Below are 6,737 nucleotides of genomic sequence, written 5' to 3'. Positions count from 1 at the left end.
TTACCACAATTATTGGTTTTCTGAAATATGTCCCTATGCATTATTCTGATCAGATTACTTGCATTGCACAATCCTCTGGTGAATAACAGGACAATAGCACAAAATAAATCTCTCTCTGAAATTTAATCTCCATGTCTGTAGACTGGCAAGAAGAACATCCACATCCCTCTGATAAGAAGTTGTATATTTTCCTGAACGGTGGTATATTTTTGTTTTATAATTGTCCTTAATGTAAATTCTCAAGCAAGAAAGCAGTGATGTGAAAGATCTCCAAGGAAAGAAGGGTTGAAATATGGGTAAAGTGTTCCCATAAGCTCAGCATGAAGAAACCCTAATTTTCTTAGTAAACTACAGGGGCGGGTGAATTCGGTGGCTTACAGAAATCATTAACCTTTCCCCTATTATTGGTTCTCAGTGTAATTTGTTTGATAATCTTCTTCCTCAGTGAATAGTAGTCCAGCTTATCAGCTAATAAAATATCCTCTTGTACTTCTGCAATGTTTGGCACATTGTGGCTATGATACAGATGACAGTAAAGCAAAATTACCTGCTCTTTTTGAGGTACAATTCTAAGCCAGGGATTGGAAAGAAGCCTATATTTATGGACTGAAGGGTGAGCATGTGTTTATTATTGCTCATCCACTGAGCTCCACGGACAAGCTAGAGAATAACTGTTATATTAAGAAAGCAGAAAATATGCTGAGTTTTAAGCACTCGGCTTTCACTTGCACGGGTTCAGAAATAAACCTTCATAAATGTGCAGGTGCTTACTAATCCTTGAGACACCCATTAAACAGCCTTCAACTTGCATCAAGATCAATATATTGAGGTAGGTACAGGAGGGGTTGCATTAGTATAACCGAGTTGCCGGTGGCTGGTCTTGGATGGGCGTCTGCAGCTGCAAAACCTAGTGTGAATTCTGCTAGGGCAAATTTTCTGCAGACTTGCTGGCTACCCTGGAAGCTGTGTCTCGCTGTGCGGGTCTGTGAGCGGGGATGTTAGCGTTGCTCAATGGCTGCTGGATCCGCCTGCGCAGCGTGCCGAGTCCCCTGTCAGGCTGGTGTATTGTCTCCTCTTGGCCGTGAATCTCTCCCCCAGGCAGCCCGAGCTCAATCCCAGCTCCCGACGCGGGTTCGTGCAGCATGCAAAACATCATGAGCAGGCAATGGCAGGGCCTCGGTGGCACGCCGGGGCACTGCGTTAGCCTTTCACCTCTGCGGAGCCGGGCACAAGCCGAGGCTCAATTCACAAGTGAAAATTGGATTTGGGAACTTCATTTTAGTGGCCATGGCTTTCTAGCCTGAAAACTGCTACGCAGGTGGGCATGACTGCCAATTCTGCTCAGAACAGCTCCAAGGCTGGGGTGGAGCACTGGACATTGCCAGTGGAGATGGAGATGTATTGGCAGAGGCATGGGTGGAAGTTCACCCAGCAACTGCTTACATGATCCTGGCTCTGTTCCTGCTGTGCTATCCATCCTGGTACTTTCAGCTGCTAAATAAACCCAACTGGAAGAAAAGTTGGCTTTTCTGTACCGTGGGCCTATTTCACACAGGAATTATGGAAAAGATTATTGAATTTGTGTGGTTCAGGACTCAAGAATAAAATATGTGTTATGTTTAAACAGAGATCATTAGGACCTGTAACTTGGCACTGCTCCAGGGAAGCACTGCCCGACAGTCCTGCCTTGGTCTGCATCTGGTGAAGTCCTGGCCTTTGCATTATATATGTGTGTGTGTATGTACATATAGAGTAGCCCCCTTTTCGGTGCCTTTTGGGACTAAGTGAGCTGCTGTGTGCTGTGCCCCAGGAGCTCTGTGAACGGTGATGTGGAGCACTCTGCGTGCTGCTGCTCAGAGTGTCCTGCCACATCTGGAGAGGTCAGAGCAGCTGCCAGAGGCAATTCTTGGGTGACTTTGCTCTGATTTGGCATTCCCCAAAACCACAGAGCTAAAAGCTGCCTGTCCTCAGTTCTTCTACTGACCTAGTGTGGGTTCAGAGTTTAATCTGCCACAATTTCTTTCTCATCTATGGCTAGAGTGAGATGCTCTCTCTGGCATGCAGAGTTTCCTTTCTATGTCTTTCCCATTCCTCCAAGCTGATTTTTTTCCCCTCTCTGTCTCTGCTCTACTTTGTTTCCAGCAATTGTATTTTTATTAGCTTTCAAATTTCACTGGCCAAGAGTACTGTAAAATATCAGTTTGAAATAGTTTTGCTTACACTATCTTAAAACTTCCAATTAAAAATCTAGATGGTATTTTCAAGCTTGTTGAACCCTGCATAGTTCATCATTAATTACCGGGGACTCCACCCAGAACTGATCAACATTTTTCTTCCTCCTCCCTTCCCTCACATCCTTCCCCCCTCTCACTTGTCCTCCTGCAGTGATTTAGGCTCTCCCCAGACTTTATCTAGCTGCACATGCAGAGATACAGCAATGAAGAGACAATGATGAAGAAGAGGTGTGATGGTGCTCAGTTTGACCTCCTCCAGGAGTGCTAACAGTGCCAGAGCAACCATCTCTTTATTCTCTGACTCTTCTGGCCTGGAAGGATACCAGCTGATGACATTTTCCCATATGCAGTACAAGCAGCCTGACATTGATGTAGATCAAACCCTGCTCCTTTTAAAGTTAATGGTGGTTTTGCTCTGGCTTTTAGTGAAACCAAGGTTTGATGGTTTTATATGGACTAGGTGAGGATGCTAAAGCACTTGACTGTGCGAGTTTCAGTGATACCTGGATTTGTCCAGGATCCACAATCACTTCGTCTGTTCAAACATTGCACTGGTTTACGTGCTACCTACGTGTGTGAAAGCATTCAGGCATCTCACTGTCCTTGTAGAGTGGAAAATCTGCCTCATTTATTCTGCAGAAAAACATTTATCTTGCATAATAACATTTATCTGTAGTCAACACAGGTTGGTTATCAAAGATTTAGAGAGAATGTTTTTAATCAACTGAGTGAATTCAAAACAAAAAACTGAGAAGAGGCCTTTTGTATCAGGAAACTGCAACTTTCTTTTGTTAAGTTAGCAGACATGTTGCAGAGTGAAATGATGCTGCTTAAATTGATGGTAAATCATCCATTCACCTCAACAGGATAGAATTTCAGATGCTAAATTTCTAGAAAAAAAGAAACATTTTAAGTTAATATATCAGCACATTGCAATACATGTGATCTGACCATTGCTTGTCTGATTGTTTTAAGGTATTGCATTGATCACTGAAAAATCTTTAATAGATATTATTTATAATTATATTTTGGTTTATCTTAGACATGAGCCTTCAATGAAGGAAGGTAATATTTATTCCTTCAAATGATTTTAGTACTTTATAATGGTAGTTTACTGGTCATTAAAGAACAAATTGAAACTCAGAGCCAGAGGTAAAATGTCTAGCAAAAATGTATGTGTTGAATTTCAATACTTTGCAGTGCTTAACATTAAGGTTACTTAATAACAGATTGACTTCTGTGACTAGTTCACTGGCAAATATTCAAATCACAGAGAACTCTAAGCTCAGTTTTGTCATAATTTCTAGTTAAATATGTTTTATAGCACTTAAATTGTTCAAGGTTCTTTATTAATCTAATTTTCTAAAATACCCAAAGTGGTCTGAAACTTAGAAATTCCCAGCAAAGGTTTTAGTAGAAATATTTTATAAGTTCCCAAAATTAAATAGACAAAGCTGTTGTTTTAAAAAAAGAATCAGCTCAGGGAAATTATATAGTTTTTTAAGATCTCAGTTTCCAAAGTCTTAGAAAGTTTGTATGCTTTACTTAAGAATTAGATATTTCAATGGCAAAAGACACTTAAACTTTATATATGGGTGCAGGCAGTGGAGCAGTCTTGAAATGCTTGAACATGACAAGAGTCACCATAGATCAGGGACACGCAGGCAACGTGATCGGCATGTCTGAATGAGGAGACCTTCAGCAGAGCTTCCCGGTGGGCGCCCTCTGCCCAGTTGTCTCAGCAGCTGCTACCAAAATGCCTGTTTTGTCCAACTGTACACTCAGACTTTTGTGCAAGATGTATGTTGTAGCTCCTCAAATTTTGTATGGTGTCCAAAAAAATGTTAGGGGTGATTTAGCTGCAGTGCAGAAGCATAAGTCTTTATTTTTGTTTGTGCAACATGTTGTAGTATGAGCATGGGGTGTTTCTGTCCAGGCATGGTTGCAGAGATTGAAAGAAGAAGAAATTAAAACAGGTTCTCTCCTTTTAAAGCCTGCTTGTTATAAAGAAAGACCAGATTTAATAAATATTGATTGACCTAATATGCCAAAGAGGTTGCTGAAATGCAAGGGCAATGGTTCATTGGTCAGTTGGTTGTGATGCTCACTCTAATTTTGTTTTAAGGCAAAGTAACAAAGTTATGCATTTTGGACTCAGGAAAAGGAGCTTCTTACCAGCCTGACTCCTCTGTAATTTGAGTATTCATCCTTTTGACTCGTTGCCTCACTCTTCTAGACTCTCTGCGCATCTACAAATTCACCAAGGCCAAGCTGTGAGACCCACGCTAAGGCTGCATGGGAATACGTGTCCTCGTTATTGCTTCCAACATTTGCTAGGGACATTTCATGCAGGCATTCAGGAAGTGGACATGAGTAAGATGAGAGATCACGTGTAGTGTGCCAGGAGAGTTCTTGTGGCTGTGGGGGCACAAAGGAGCTGCCTGTGGGTGACATTTGAAAATATACATCTCCCCTGAAGGCAGGGAGGGCCCTTAGTGGGAAGCCTGGAGCTGCAACTGCCTTGGCCACAGCCCAGCTGAAGCCCTTGAGATGGTTGAGTTCAGTGACTGGGAATCAAACCTGCAAACATGGAGCTGCTCTCGTGCCAAAACACACCTCGTCTTAACCCAGTATGGCTCAGAGCTGAGGCCACGGCAAATCCCAACTGTCTGTGGCTGCATGCAAGGGGACTGACATGAGGAAACTGTCAGTGGGCTTTGGTGCTGGTAATCGTACTTAGCACTGCAAGGTCAGGTAGTTGGCTGGCTTTTTTCTCCTACATTATTTCAGAAAACCTTGATAAATGTGTTGTGAAAGTCTGAAATAAAGCAGCTACCAAGTACTATGCAGATACTAATTCCTCCATAATTGGTCATATTTCAATCTCCATTTCATCAGAGGAGAAAAAGAGGAAAACCGGGGGTGGTTTACCAATAGTCAGCATCAAAGCAATGACAAACCTGCCTCATATTTGGGCTGTCCATCGAGGGCTCCATTTCCTCAGCTGTGCTGATTTCTCCAGCTCTATATTGCTGGTTTGTCACTCCTCTGCCCTGTCTTTGCCAAGGCAGGACGTGAATCTGGTGCAACGCCCGAGAGGTAGTTATTTAACAAAATCTACCGTGCAAAATGAGATCTTTCCGTGTTTCCTCAAATGTTTACACTTGGCAGCTCGTTCGCTCCTTGTCCCTGAGTTTTAGTTAGTCATCGAGAAGCGATGAGCTCATCGGAAGTCGACAGGGCTGGTTTCTGCGCAGCGCTGCCTGGCCAGCATCCCTTTGTGCTACCAAAAGTGGCAAAACATTCCTAACGTTTTTTTTTCCTGTAAACACGTCCAAAAGGGGAAAAAAAAGAACAATGCTGAGCGGTGGCGAGCGGTGCGTCCACCCAGACAGTTTAACCCTTGGGTCAGCGTGTTTGTATTTCACTTATTGGATTGTTAATAGATTTTCTTCATTTGTGCGAGACATTGTGAATGATGTGCTGAGGCCTTTCTATTACTTCACCGCTGGCGCCCGTGGTCCACCTGTAAGAAGATAGCGTTAAAAGCTGCTGGAGTTTCTACCTCTTGACAACATCCCAGCTGTAGACTAGCAATAGCAATCCTCCCGTGGCAGTTTTAATTATCGGCCCCGGCGATACCATCAGTAAGTGTGTAATTACGTGTCACTTTCCTGGCTGTTGGGTATGAAAAGTGGAACCAGTGAGATGATGATCGTTGAAGCTGTAGACTCATATTTAAACAATTCAAAATGTGTAACTGGCAGTGTCATTAAACAGAGAGAGTCTGACCCCAGCTGTCAGTTACTTTTCCTTATGCAGATTTTTTTTCATGCTGTCTGTCAAAAGAGCTCCATGGGCTGAGATGGGACAGAAGAAGCAGCGTAATGCAGAAGTGCTGCTCTCCTCCACTCCTGCCGAGGTGGTCTTTTACCCTAAATAAATACTACTGGAGAGATTGTAAATAAACGGCCGACCACGCAGGAAATTATATAGACTTTGGCGATGAATAAACAAAGGGAAACTATCAAACAGATATTCGACCCTTCAAAAAATATGAATAAAATCTGACTCATTACCCTGAACTTAAAGAACAAGGCTTATGGTAATTTGGGGGATTCATTACTGAAGGATAAAAATGGAATCATTTTCATTTCTCCATTTCCACCAAAAAATTTTTGAAGCCATGGCAGATAAATGAATAACCTGAAGGTTATTATTATTATTTAAATGCATGTATGTATACACACACATATATATTTTTATATATATGAGACACACACACACACGCATACATATCTACATGAGCGATAACAATTTCTGAATATTGCTCTCAAAAAATATTAGGATATGAATCACTTTAACTTCAAAGTCAGCAGATGTTCAAGGTGTGCAAAGTACTAGAAACTTGTCACCTGGCCAATATATGCTAAACAGATGGAAAAAAAAAAATATATGTGCATAGGAGTAGGCAAGAATATTTTTTCTGCAAATAGAGTCAGA

Source organism: Strix uralensis, chromosome 7 (genome assembly GCF_047716275.1).
Source record: "Strix uralensis isolate ZFMK-TIS-50842 chromosome 7, bStrUra1, whole genome shotgun sequence".
In the NCBI taxonomy this organism is placed as follows: domain Eukaryota; kingdom Metazoa; phylum Chordata; class Aves; order Strigiformes; family Strigidae; genus Strix; species Strix uralensis.
This window is presented reverse-complemented; position numbering follows the sequence as displayed.